Below are 15340 nucleotides of genomic sequence, written 5' to 3'. Positions count from 1 at the left end.
TTCGGAATTGGTGTGAAAATTTATAATTTGCACATTTTATTTCATGTTCATATTATACCCAATTTAATAATTGATTAATTTTATATATATTTTTTAGAGTGTACCTAACATTTTTTTATAACACGTAACTATTTTTTATTACAAATAATTGATCAAATTAAATAATTTTCAATATGCCTTCACACTGCCATCTCTCCTAGAGTAGCACAACTAGGATAAATACAGGTATCTATAATAATTTCTTCTTGTTAACTTGTTCTGAATTGGTGTGAAAATATATAATTTGCACATTTTATTTCATGTTCATATTATACCCAATTTAATAATTAATTAATTTTAGATATATTTTTGAATGTAGCTAATAATTATTTTACTGCTTTACCTTTTATAACACGTAAATATTTTTCATTACTATTTTTTTCAATATGCGTTCACACTGCCATCTCTCCTAGAGTAGTACAACTAGAATAAATACAGGTATCTATAATAATTTCTTCTTGTTAACTTGTTCTGAATTGGTGTGAAAATATATAATTTGCACATTTCATTGCATGTTCATATTATACCCAATTTAATAATTAATTAATTTTAGATATATTTTGGAGTATAGCTAATAATTACTTTACTATTTTATCTTTTATAACACGTAAATATTTTTTATTACTAATAATTGCTTAAATTAAATATTTTCAATATGCGTTCAAACCTCCATCTCTTCTATAGTAACACAATTAGTATAAAAACAGGTATCTACATTAATTTCTACTTGTTAACTTGTTCTGAATTGATGTGAAAATATATAATTTGCACATTTTATTTCATGTTTATATTGTACCCAATTTAATAATTAATTAATTTTATATAAATTTGTGAATGTAGCTAATAATTATATTACTGCTTTTATAACACGTAACTATTTTTTATTACAAATAATTGATTAAATTAAATATTTTTCAATATGCGTTCACACTGCCATCTCTCCTAGAGTAGCACAACTAGGATAAATACAGGTATCTATAATAATTTCTTCTTGTTAACTTGTTCTGAATTGGTGTGAAAATATATAATTTGCACATTTTATTTCATGTTCATATTATACCCAATTTAATAATTAATTAATTTTAGATATATTTTTGAATGTAGCTAATAATTATTTTACTGCTTTTATAACACGTAACTATTTTTTATTACAAATAATTGATTAAATTAAATATTTTTCAATATGCGTTCACACTGCCATCTCTCCTAGAGTAGCACAACTAGGATAAATACAGGTATCTATATTACTTTCTTCTTGTTAACTTGTTTTAAATGATGTAACTTCCAAACTTTAAAACTTTAAAACTGAATAAATAGTTATTAAGCAATTTAATTATCTGCTTTTGGAATAACTTCTTCAACACAAAAAGAGAACAGAAAGAAAGTAGGAGGGACACATGGTGCATTCCGTATTTATTATCAATAAAGGGACGGCAAAGTTTTATCCCAACGTCCGAAATTTTTGTCCCCGAATTTCATCCATACTTTCATTTGCAAATGTAAGGATATAATATGGAGATTTTCCGTCGGCCCAGACAAAATCCTTCTCATACACGAAAATCTATATTAGGAAACTTTTTACTCGACTTTGTTGCTCGTCTTTATTTAATTTTCCTGTTGTGGCTTTTGTGTCGACGTTTAATAACATTTTTACGACGACAATTTCACATTTTTCGCTTCGCATATCTTTCGAGGTTTCTTTAATGATTTAAACACAATGTATTGTCTTTGTACACCACTTTTGGAATAATTTAATTGTTTGTGCTTGGCAAACAATTTGTCTCAATTAAATCGAATTTGGCCGGACCAAGTTTTGATCTAAAGCTTTAATAAATTGGTGAGAAGAATGGGACCGCAACAATTCGGGATTGATTCTGTAGATAGCCTTCGGTCAGTTTGTTTCGTTCCAAGTACCGACGTTACGATCTGTTTTCAAAGCTACATTATTACCAAATTGACGCTCCGGGCTTAATTCACTGTAATCAAATGTACAGACAGTTCCATCAAATAATCAGGCAAGTTTATTCTAAGTTGCCAACGTACAACTACGTTGATGACCGTCACAATTAATATTTTATTTTTATTGTAGCTGTTTGTCCTTTATCATATTAAAAATTAATCATATTTCAAAATTACTTAATTAATTTCATATTACAATAATTACAGACAATTAAGCCTGAGGTGCCAATTTATTTTTATTTTGTATGTATATAAATTTAAGCAGTAATTTATTCTACGGAAATATAAATATAAATTGAAATATGCTTCTAAAACAATTAATATTTTAGTCACAATTAAGTAAGTTAAAATAATTTCGGAATATTACTCTTTTCAACAAATGTAATATTTAATATGAAACTATCCTCTTTGGTTATAGAAACTACTTTAATTAGTTTTTTGTTACTAGTGCCATCTGTCCGTCAGTAGGTGTACACAAGAGGTGTCACAGGTTTCTATATCGTTTTCTTCCCACCATTGGCTTTCGAATTAATAAGAAAAAACTGTAAATATTTTCTCAATAAATACTATTATATTAATTAAGTTTAAGCTGTAGTTAATTCTACGAAAATATTAATAATAAATAATGACTATAAAATGGTCTTTGGTAGTGTAAGCTATTAAAAGATATATCTGACAATTTAGATTTCAATTTTAAGATATTTAACTTCAAAAGATATCTTTAATTCTTATATAAATGACTAGAGCAGACAAAATTTGATGGCATGTTTGGAATCAGCACATCTGTGACCTATGTAATCACCATATTATTATACAATTATAAAGTTTCTGGAGAAATTTGAAGGCGTTAGCCAAGTAAATGTGATAAACGAATTTAACAGGTACAAAATTAGTTATTCAAAAATATTAGGTTACGTTAAAATACATTTAAGTTGAGCAACTCCTTCGTTTAAACGTCGGCCGTTATAGAGGAAGGACCAAAGTGGAAAGTTTCAAGTAATTTAATCTTAATCGAGCTGAAATTGCACTTCCCGAATAAACTTCTTAAGATTTTACGTTTTATTAGATAAAATTCGGGCCATCTAAATAACTTTATTACATAATAAATTCACCCGGTGCATATTTCCTTCTCGTTTTCACTTAGAATTTAATAAAGCTTATTCGTTCCGTCCGCGGCGGTATCGCCTACCAACAAACTGTTTCGGGGTGAAAACGGGGAGGTTTAATTTATTTACGTTTTTCACCAACGATCTTTATTATTCAGCGGACTCCCAAAGCTTCCGGACGCAAATCTCTTTAACACAATACAAGAAAAAATAATTTCCCTAACAGGATCAAGACGCGGCGAATTTTTTACAACGTGTCCATTAACATTTTTAATTAAACCGGTGGGTTTCAGATTTTACGCGTAAAACTTTCATTCAAAGCGGCCCAGATTATTTCGTTAAATTCAGCGGCGGAATAATAAAACGTCGCCGCTCAAAAATAATGTTAATCTCGCATTGTAATCAACGGAGCTTCGCTTTTCTGACGCCCACGTTTTATTAGTTCAGTTCGCAGTGTGAATGTGTGTTTCTGTGTGTTTTTATAAGAAATATAACGGAATAAATCAGTTGGCCTTATTGTTTTCCCATTTTCAGTGACTTCTTGTTACTTTCGAAAGGTTTTACTTTCTTCTTTCGACGTTAACGAAGAAAAATGTCCGGCCATTAAGTCCTAAAATGTTTACGTTATTCGAGCTCTGTTTCATCGATTATAGTTTTTATTTTATACGTAAGCATTTAAGTTTAAACTGTAGTATATTTTGTAGAAACAATCAATAATAAAAAAGGCAATAATTTCAGAATATTAATCCATTCATCAAACATATTATTTAATATAAAACTACCCTTTTAAGTACATAAATTAATATATTGATTAGTTTTTCAATATTCGTTGGTATTGCCATCTGTCCGACAGTAGATGTATGTGAAACAGGTTTCTACTTTGTATTCCTCCCAGTTTTGATCTTCAATTTAATAAGACCTCAACCGCAGATATTTTCTCAATAATCAAAACTGTAAAAATTGAAATTTAGTTTTAAAAAATTTAAGATTTTTATCATAATTAAGTAAGTTCTAAAATAACAAATAATTTCATAAAATTATTCGATTCATCAAATATAATATTTAATATTAAAATAGTCTTTTTGAATATAGACTATAGAATACTTTAATTAGTTTTTCAATATTTGTTAGTAATGCCATCTGTCTGACAATAGCTATACATAAGTAGGTGACACAGGTTTCTATATAGTTTTCTTCCCACCTATAACTTTCAAATTAACAGGAAAAAACTGTAAATCTTTTCTCAATAAATACTATTATATTAATTAAATTTATTTATTAATTAAAAATTAATCACATTTCAAAATTCAGAATTTCAAATAAACTTGTTAAATTATGTGATGGAATCGTTTGTTTAATTACAGAAAATTAAGACTGAAGTTTCAGTTTATTTTTATTTTATATGTATATAAATTTAAGCTGTAGTTTATTCTACAAAAATATTAATAATAAGTAATGACTGTAAAAATTGAAATTTGCTTTTAAAACAATTAAGATTTTACACACAATTATGTAAGTTTTAAATAAAACAAATAATTTTAGAATATTACTCGATTCATTAAATATAATATTTAATATTAAAATAGTTTTTTTGAATATAGAAACTACTTTAATTAGTTTTTTCAATATTTGTTAGTAATGCCATCTGTCCGGCAGTAGCTGTACACAAGTAAGTGACACAGGTTTCTATATAGTTTCGATATCGTATACTTTCCACCTTTGGCTTTCATATTAATAAGAAAAAACTGTAAATATGTTCTCAATAAATATTATAATATTATATTAATTAAATTCGTTTATTAATTAAAAATTAACCATAATTCAAGATTTATTTTTTTAATATTCTATGGAAATATTAAAAAAAATAATCACTGTAAAAATTGAAATTTGCTTTTAAAACATTTAAGATTTTATTCATAATTAAGTAAGTTCTAAAGAATTTTGAATATTACTCGATTCATCAAATATGAAATTATGAAATTTTCAACATTCGATGGTATTGCCATCTGGCCGACAGTAGCTGTGTACAAACAGGTAAAACAGATTTCTATATTGGTTTCTTCCCACCTTTGTCCATCATATTAGTAAAACTGAAACTATTATAGATATTAATCTAATATTAATTAAATCCATTTATTAATTAAAAATCATGCATAGTTCAATATTGAGAAGCCCACATAAACTTGTAAAATTATGGGATGGAGTTGTGTGTTTAATTACAGAGAATTCAGCCTCAGGCGCCAATTTGTTAATAATATTGCTTCGGGAACAAACAGTAATATTCCAAGTTATACCGAAGCTATTTCTAGAACAAATCGAGAATTGTGACTGTTCCATTCTTCTCACCAGCACCACAACATAACAATTTTTATTGAAGCTTTGTATCAAACGTGTTTTACTCCAATTCGATTTGTTTGAAGCGAATAGTTTGTTAAAGGCAAACAATCCAATTAACTGGCGTATTTTGAATGTAAATACACACAGTGCAGCCCGTTCCGTTTATGAACAAAGTGTCGTAACAAAATGTAATCGGGCAAAGCCAAATTGGGTATTAAGATGCACGTAAATTCAGGTGGGTTATCCGACCGTCTAATAAAAATGTATTTGCAGAAGAGAGCTCCAAAAACAACATCTCGAAGTCTCTGCGGTAAATTCAATTGTCTGCGCTTCTGTACCGCACAACGGTTTTCGGTTGTTTAATCGTTTTCGGATTTGAGCTTGGAATGACCATTCGGTTTTCCGTTTTGGAAAGCGTTAAGTGATCTTGCGGTTATCTGCCGGGAAATATAATTATCCTCGGCTAGAAGTTTCTCGAGTGCAAATCGACATGGTAACTCCATTAAAATTTCGCCTTTAACTTTTGGGACGAGGGCGTTTGACGATTTTTGTCAACTTGTACAAAAGCTTTCGATAACTCACCGATTATTTGTTGTTAATTCCCACGATACGATTCTGGAACAAGTTGAAAATACACTAAAGTATATGAAACCACTAATGTAGTAAGTAGTAGGTGGTTATATATAAATTATTTTTGATAAATTTTGATTAACTGACTTAAATTAGTCACACTCATATATTTTCATTGGAACACGTCCAATTTTTCACCAAAATGATGCGGATGAATGTTGGAAATAGTTTTACACCCACAAACTGTCGACCAAATTGCTGAAACCAGATAAAAACGTTTGTAACGTTATTTTAATTTATGAGCCTGTATAAGTCGTATTTTGACAAAGGAATAAACGTAATGTTAAAAACTATTATGACCCCATATTTTATGTTAGACTATGTATCACTTTGTATGACATAATTGACTCAGTTACATAAACATTAAATGAAATTTATGTTACATTTAAGATTTATAAAAAATTAAAAGTAGTAGCTTGTTTTATTTAAAAACTAATCTCAAAATATCTCTTCCATTATTTTATGTGATAATTTACTCAAGTGTTGTTAACTTATATATAAATTTAAGCTGTAGTTTATTCTACGGAAATATTAACAATAAATAATTACTGTAAAAATTTGCTTTTAAAATAATTGAGATTTTATTCACAATTAAGTATAATTAATAATATATATAATTTCAGAATATTACACGATTTATCAAATATAATATTTAATATGAAACTAGTTTTATTAAATATAGAAACAATTTTAATTAATTTTATTTTTAGTATTTATTAGCAATGCCATCTGTCCAGCAGTAGCTGTACACAAGTAGGTCATACAGGTTCCTATATCGTTTTCTTCCCACCTTTGGCCTTCGAATCAATAAGAAGAAACTGTAAATATTTTCTCAATAAACACTATTATATTAATTAAATTCGTTTATTAATTAAAAATTAACCATAATTCAAAATTCAGAATTTGGAATAAACTTGTCGAATTATGTGATGGAATTGTTTGTTTAATTACAGAAAATTAAGTCTGAAGTGCCAGTTTAATGTTATTTTATATGTATATAAATTTAAGCTGCAGTTTATTCTACAGACATATTAATAATAAATAATGACTGTAAAAATTGAAATTTCCTTTTAAAACAATTAAGATTTTATTCACAGTTAAATAAGTTCTAAAGGAAACAAATAATTTCAGAATATTACACGATTTATCAAATATAATATTTAATATGAAACAAGTTTTTTTTCGAATAAAAAAACTACTTTAATTAGTTTTTTTTTTAATATTTGTAAGTAATGCCATCTATCTGACTGTAGTTGTACACAAGTAGGTGACACAGGTTTCTATATCGTTTTCTTCCCACCTTTAACTTTCAAATTAACAGGATAAAACTGTAAATATTTTCTCAATAAATACTATTATATTAATTAAATTCGTTTATTAATTAACCTTAATTCAAGATTTAGAATTTGGAATAAACTTGTCGAATTATATGATGGAATCGTTTGTTTAATTATAGAAAATTAAGCTTGAAGTGCCAGTTTATTTTTATTTTATATGTATATAAATTTAAGCTGTAGTTTATTTTACTGAAATATTAATAATAAATAATGACAGTAAAAATTGAAATTTGCTTTTAAAACAATTAATATTTTATTCACAATTAAGTAAGTTCTAAAGTAAACAAATAATTTCTGAATATTACTCGATTCATCAAATATAATATTTAATATGAAACTAGTTTGTTTTGAATATAGAAACTACTTTAATTAGGTTTTTCAATATTTGTTAGTAATACCATCTATCCGACAGTAGCTGTACACAAGTGGGTGACACAGATTTCTATATCGTTATCTTCCCACCTTTGATTTTCAAATAAGAAAAAAATGTAAATGTAAATATTTTCTCAATAAATATTAATATATTAATTAAATTCGTTTATTAATTAAAAATTAACCACATTTCAAGATTCAGAACTTGAATTATGTGATAGAATCGTTTGTTTAATTTTAATTATTTTATATGTATATAAATTTATTCCGTAGTTTATTCTGTCAAAACATTAACAATAATGAAATATAAATTCAATAAAAATTGAAATTTGAATTTAAAATAATAAAGATTTTATTAACAATTTAGTAAGTTTAAAAAAAAACAAATAAGTTCAGAATATTTGATAAATAAAATAAGAAAATTATTAACTTGTATTATTTGAAAACTAATCCCAAAATATATCTTCCATTAGTTTAAGTGTTGTTAACTTTCTAAACAAAATGTGTCCAATAAAAACTAAAAAATATGTTGAGAATTAATGGATGAATGAAGAAGTATAAATAAATATAAATAAAGATTAGATATTTTCACTAAGAAATAAGAGTATTGAGTAACATATAAACAACTAACAAATGTGACAGGTATGATCAGAACAAATAAACAAATATATTTCAAAAGTACACTAAAGAACAAAAAACCAGTTAATCAAATATTACGATAAAAATGGCTTTCAACTTTGATTTTAGACACGAGAATATTAATTTATAAGGCAACCATTAGTCCTCATTTTAATTATTGAGCTTCAGTTCTTTTTTAATTTTAACTTGAATGAATTAAATCAATTCCATTATTATAAAATAAATGTATGAGAATAATATTGGAGGTCAATAAATAAACTCCAGTAAAGCTTTATCAATATTAAACAAAGATTAAAGTAAAGTAGTCGAATATTTATATAAAGAAGTAAGTAATATTATTGGTATTCATGAATATAATATTAGAGAAAAAAAGGATTTTTATCTTTAAATGAATTACCAAATAACATAGAGCACCCCAATAATTTTCAAAAACTTAATTGCAACCTTACTACAATAAATAAAAATTATAAAACACATAGTTTAAAGCAGAAATATTATTAGCAAAGTTTCGGTGCGTGTCTATAAAATAAATAGGACATGAAAAGACCTCAGAAAATAATGACAATACCTCAGGGGACGCTGGGAAAGTGTCATAACCAACCAACGTTCCTTGACGGAATTATGACTCAATGGAGGGCGACAACATTGATGATACGTGTCAAATCGGAACAGATTCCCCAAAACCAATGAACCAACAAACGTACCTAATTAAATGTCTTAATTTAATGGAAATGTTGGATAGTAAGCTGTGATAACAAACGACGATTTAGCTATAATAGTCACTATGACGATAAACAGATGAAAGTAAGGTAGTCAAGACAATCTATCAATAAGTAATATGTTGAGGTATCGTAAACTCAGAGCTGCAGCTTCAGTTAGTGCACCAACACAATTAAACGAAGACCAACGATTTGTAAGTTCAAAATTTCGTTCGTTGCACAAACGTAAAGGCCACAAAAATAAATAAACAAAGCTAATTACTTAAAGCATTGTGCATTCCCCGCATAAAGACAGACCACATCAAGAACGGACGCCGAACAAACAGGAGACAACGCGTCTAATCTCGAGTTGTTCACTTAAAACACAATTAACCGATGTCGAAACGGCCAGTGCACACATCACACAGGACTTGATGAAAATGTAACGTCACCACTTTCAGATGCCGAATACCGCCCAGCTTCGCCCGACGCCCAGAAAGGGGGAATTGATTAAACCGGATAATCCTGCGGGATCACCAGACGCTTCTGTCGACCGTGTCGCCGGTAAGAAAGGTAATTACATGTTTACACTAGTTGCAAGCTATTTGATACACGTGTATTACAAGAAAGCACATTAGTTTTATGCCTTACTAATGACAAAATCACGGGCTGTACAATCAGCTCAATTCTGTCAATCGATAACTGGGGCATATGCTTATTTGTCCGATTTAGAATAGTTTTTGTCATTAGCAACTTTAACGAGTTATTGATTTCGCTCTTGAATGACCAATATATCTTTTATTCAACACCCATGAGTAATATACGTTGGGGCTAAAAACAGATAATAATATATCTGGTTGTTTATGCATCGAGTGAAGTTATTTGTCATGCTGAGGTAGAAGTCCTAAATAGTGCTGGAAACTTGATCATTCAAATTATTTACTTATTTTAGTTTTATTTTTAATGTTTTATCAGTATTAAACATAATAAATTGAGGAAGATATCAATACAGAAACCTGTAATAGTATGACTATCATCGGAGAGAGGACAGTGGGAACGGATTTTAAAAACAGACAACCCAAACAATAAATAATTCAAGTTAGTTGTATGTGTTCTTGTTTGAATGTTTGATGGGACGAAAAAAAGCTTTATTTTCCAGCAAATAAGCAACAAAAGATTCGCGGCTGTTACTCTTTTGTAATTAATAGGCAGCTTTTATTGTTGATGAGTTCTTTCCACATTTCATCGATTGTTACATTTTGTCTGTCTAAATATAGGATTTTTTACACATAAACGCCTTCATAAATTTGCTTTTGTCAGTATTTTTTCCACTATCATTGATTTTTTTTTGTTCTATTTTGTTATGTCCTTCCAAAACATTTTAGTTGTTGTTCAGAACGTTGTTCCATTAAGGATAGTTTTCCTTTTAACATCTTGTTTGTTGCCTCGACAAGTGGACTATAATTTTGTATTCACAATAAATTTTGTCACTAGCAACTTCAACGAGTTGTTGATTACACTCTTGAATGGTCATTATATCTTTTATTCAACACCCATCAGTAATATATAATTTTAGGACTAAAAACAGCAAGGATAATAATTTTATTGTTTATGTATAGAGTGAATTTATTCGCCACACTGAGGAGTTTCCAACAAACTTGTTATAAATTCATAATACAAATTATTTATTCTATCAGTTTTAAATACTTTAGTTTAGTTTTTAATGTTTTATGATTTTTGAACATAATTATGTCGGGAAGAAATCAGTACAGAAATCTGTAATAGTATGGCTATTATCGGAGAGATGGCAGTGGAACGTATTTTAAAAATTAATAGACGATTCAAGTTAGTTGTATGTGTTCACTTGTTAAACTTATTTTAATGTTTGATGGGACGAAAAAAGCTTGATTTTCCAGCAAATAAGCAACAAAAGATTCTCGGCTACTACTCTTTTGTAATTAATAGGCAGTTTTCATTGTTGATGAGGGCTTTCCACATTTCATCGATTGTTACATTTTGTCTGTCTAAATATAGGATTTTTTACACATAAACGCCTTCATAAATTTGCTTTTGTCAGTATTTTTTCCACTATCATTGATTTTTTTTGTTCTATTTTGTTATGTCCTTCCAAAACATTTTAGTTGTTGTTCAGAACGTTGTTCCATTAAGAATAGTTTTCCTTTTAACATCTTGTTTGTTGCCTCGACAAGTGGACTATAATTTTGTATTCACAATAAATTTGGTCACTAGCAACTTCAACGAGTTGTTGATTTTACTCTTGAATGGTCATTATATCTTTTATTAAACACGCACCAGTAATACATAATTTCAGGACTAAAAACAGCAAGGATAATAATTTTATTGTTTACGTATAGAGTGAATTTATTCGCCACACTGAGGAGTTTCCAACAAACTTCTTATAAATTCATAATACAAATTATTTATTCTATCAGTTTTAAATACTTTAGTTTAGTTTTTAATGTTTTATTTTATGATTTTTGAACATAATTAAGTCGGGAAGAAATCAGTACAGAAATCTGTAATAGTATGGCTATTATCGGAGAGATGGCAGTGGAACGTATTTTAAAAATTAATAGACGATTCAAGTTAGTTGTATGTGTTCACTTGTTAAACTTATTTTAATGTTTGATGGGACGAAAAAAGCTTGATTTTCCAGCAAATAAGCAACAAAAGATTCTCGGCTGTTACTCTTTTGTAATTAATAGGCAGTTTTCATTGTTGATGAGGGCTTTCCACATTTCATCGATTGTTACATTTTGTCTGTCTAAATATAGGATTTTTTACACATAAACCCCTTCATAAATTTGCTTTTGTCAGTATTTTTTCCACTATGATTGATTTTTTTTTGTTCTATTTTGTTATGTCCTTCCAAAACATTTTAGTTGTTGTTTTAAATACTTTAGTTTAGTTTTTATTGTTTTATGTTTTATGCGTTTTGAACATAATTATGTAGGGAAGAAACAAGTACAGTAATCTGTAATAGTATGGCTATTATCGGAGAGATGGCAGTGGCAACAGTTTATAAAAATAACTAATCCAAACAATAATTTTGTGAACTTTGCCCTTTATAGCCTCAGAAAGTACTTGTTATTGATCCAGTGAACTAAAATTTAAAATAAATTTAAATATTTACACATTGATTTACTTTAATTTTTAATAAGCAAGCTCGAAAATAATTCACCGATCGAAATTGACAACATGTCGTGCACATTTAAATATATCTGCTGTTACGAAAGTGACCATCGAACTGAACGGAAATGCCCGCGTACCGAAAACTAATTTCGGTACGAGCTTATTCCGTTCCGAAAATACAACATTAAAATTTCAATGGATTTCCCCCGCATGAATATTTTAATATGCACACAATTTATACATATGTGCGCCCTCTAAAAAGCAATAACGCCATTCATGAATATTTTCTGAGTTCTGCCCGCGACAAGAGATCTTTATTAATATTCACGTTTATATTCAATTTTATTATTTTGTGGATGTTCTCAATATGAACGTAATTTTTACACTGTAGTTAATTTTATATATCTTTTAAATTCACATTTTAATAAAACTCCCTGAGGCGGTGTACGAAAACAGTGTGTCTTGGCATCCTCTGAGGTGCCACAAGGCTCCAATCTTGGTCCCCTTATTTTTCTTACACTCCTTAATGATTTACCATTGTTTGCTGATGATTGTGACATGAAAACTTTTTCAGGTACACAGAGAGGAGGCCACAAAAACGTAAGTTTTTAAACAAGTTGTGCTTTACATTTTGTGTTTGATTTACGATATCCTGACAGTAATTTTTCAGTGCACACATCTGGCTACAAATTCACAAAACACCAACATAACGCAAGACAAAAGCGAGCTTATCGAACGCGATAAATACCAGCATTTCGCATCGTGTTTGTTCGAGTGATTAACAGAAACAGAAACGTGGAGTAATCAGTGCAAACTTTTCGAAGCGGCAATTAATTAACTAATAAGACACACGGGGAAACGTTTCGTTCTTTGAGGTCGATGCGTAACCGACACGTAAACGTGGATAACGTTCAATTATTAACGTTCCGCAAACACGTAACTGCATTTGAACAATTTTATTTTGTAACAAACATTTGCACATTTGGCATTCGTAATTTTTGCGGTTGCGGAAAAGTTGACGTAATAAATTAAATAGATCGAATTTAATGAATGCAATTAAATTTGAACGGTCGTTATTGATTGCAGCTGGAAATGTTTGATTTTGAATCCGATTAGCAAAGGCTTAATTAAGTATTAGTGCATCAGTCAGATTCTTGATCGCTTTCCAGTTTTACAGATTATCAGATCTAACGACTTTTTAATTGGATTTTAAATATCGACACACAATTAATATTCAAAAATTACTTTTTGTTCAGTGATTTTAATGATCACATATTTTATATTTGTTTAAATAAATAACATAGAATACATTAATACAAAATGTTTTAATTTTGTTGGATTCTCATAAATATTAAGTATATATTAATCACTGAGAAGTAATCGGTAAAGGAATCTGTATTTCCCTGTTTAGTTTATTCTATAAAAGATGGCAACACGAATAAATTTTAAAAACATAAGTACTTCAAATAGTAAACAAAGAAAAATTTATTTTCTGAAAATGTTAGAATAGAATTTGATTCTTTTTAATTGAAAATATTGATTCAATTTGTTTTAATTAATAAAGGAAAATTAATCCTTTATTTGGTCTATTTTCTGTAAGTGTCGTATGTCATCTAATAAACAAGATAAAAATTAATTTTATATACATTTTAGAATAAAATTTGATTCTTTTTAATTAGAATTATTGATACAATTTGTTTTAATTAATGTACAAAAATTGTTCCTTTCATTAAAATTATTTTAATAAATGTTTTAAATATTTCATTTTTCATATTTAAATAGTTAATAAAATATTGAATACTGGTAAATATATTTTTATATTGCAGAAGTCTCATATATAATATTATAGTAAGAGGTAATCAATACAGAAATCTGTATTTCCTTATTTACTCTATTTTTTGTAAGATGGCAACACGAGTGTTGTATGTCATATAATAAACAAGGTAAAGATTAATTTTATATACATTTTAGAATAAAATTTGATTCTTTTTAATTAGAATTATTGATACAATTTGTTTTAATTAACGTACAAAAATTGTTCCTTTCATTAAAATTATTTTAATAAATGTTTTAAATATTTCATTTTTCATACTTCAATAGTTAATAAAATATTGAATACTGGTAAATATATTTTTATATTGCCGAAGTCTCATATATAATATTATAGTAAGAGGTAATCAATACAGAAATCTGTTTTTCCTTATTTAGTCTATTCTCTGTAAGATGGCAACACGAGTGTCGTATGTCATATAATAAACAAGGTAAAGATTAATTTTCTATACATTTTAGAATAAAATTTGATTCTTTTTAATTAGAATTATTGATACAATTTGTTTTAACTAATGTACAAAAATTGTTCCTTTCATTAAAATTATTTTAATAAATGTTTTAAATATTTCATTTTTCATATTTAAATAGTTAATAAAATATTGAATACTGATAAATATATTTTTATATTGCCGAAGTATCATATATAATATTATAGTAAGAGGTAATCAATACAGAAATCTGTATTTCCTTATTTACTCTATTTTTTGAAAGATGGCAACACGAGTGTCGTATGTCATATAATAAACAAGGTAAAGATTAATTTTCTATACATTTTAGAATAAAATTTGATTCTTTTTAATTAGAATTATTGATACAATTTGTTTTAATTAATGTACAAAAATTGTTCCTTTCATTAAAATTATTTTAATAAATGTTTTAAATATTTCATTTTTCATACTTCAATAGTTAATAAAATATTGAATACTGGTAAATATATTTTTATATTGCCGAAGTATCATATATAATATTATAGTAAGAGGTAATCAATACAGAAATCTGTATTTCCTTATTTACTCTATTTTTTGTAAGATGGCAACACGAGTGTCGTATGTCATATAATAAACAAGGTAAAGATTAATTTTCTATACATTTTAGAATAAAATTTGATTCTTTTTAATTAGAATTATTGATACAATTTGTTTTAATTAATGTACAAAAATTGTTCCTTTCATTAAAATTATTTTAATAAATGTTTTAAATATTTCATTTTTCATATTTAAATAGTTAATAAAATATTGAA

The 15340-nt window shown here is 27.3% G+C and overlaps 1 protein-coding gene across 3 annotated transcripts in view; it reads right to left on the bottom strand.

Annotated features, from left to right (window-relative positions):
• The window catches only part of LOC109594774 (5-hydroxytryptamine receptor 1), a 150170-nt gene that overhangs the window by 52086 nt on the left and 82744 nt on the right, over window positions 1–15340 (bottom strand). For 2 of the 3 annotated variants that reach the window (XM_049967711.1, XM_049967710.1), the window contains one exon: window positions 6024–6056. The exons of the other annotated variant lie outside the window; for it this stretch is intronic. The gene's annotated coding sequence lies outside the window, so the exon portion shown is untranslated. The remainder of the gene's footprint in view (window positions 1–6023; window positions 6057–15340) is intronic. 3 annotated transcript variants of the gene reach the window in all.

This window comes from Aethina tumida, chromosome 5 (genome assembly GCF_024364675.1).
Source record: "Aethina tumida isolate Nest 87 chromosome 5, icAetTumi1.1, whole genome shotgun sequence".
NCBI classification, from domain to species: domain Eukaryota; kingdom Metazoa; phylum Arthropoda; class Insecta; order Coleoptera; family Nitidulidae; genus Aethina; species Aethina tumida.
This window is presented reverse-complemented; position numbering and strand designations above follow the sequence as displayed.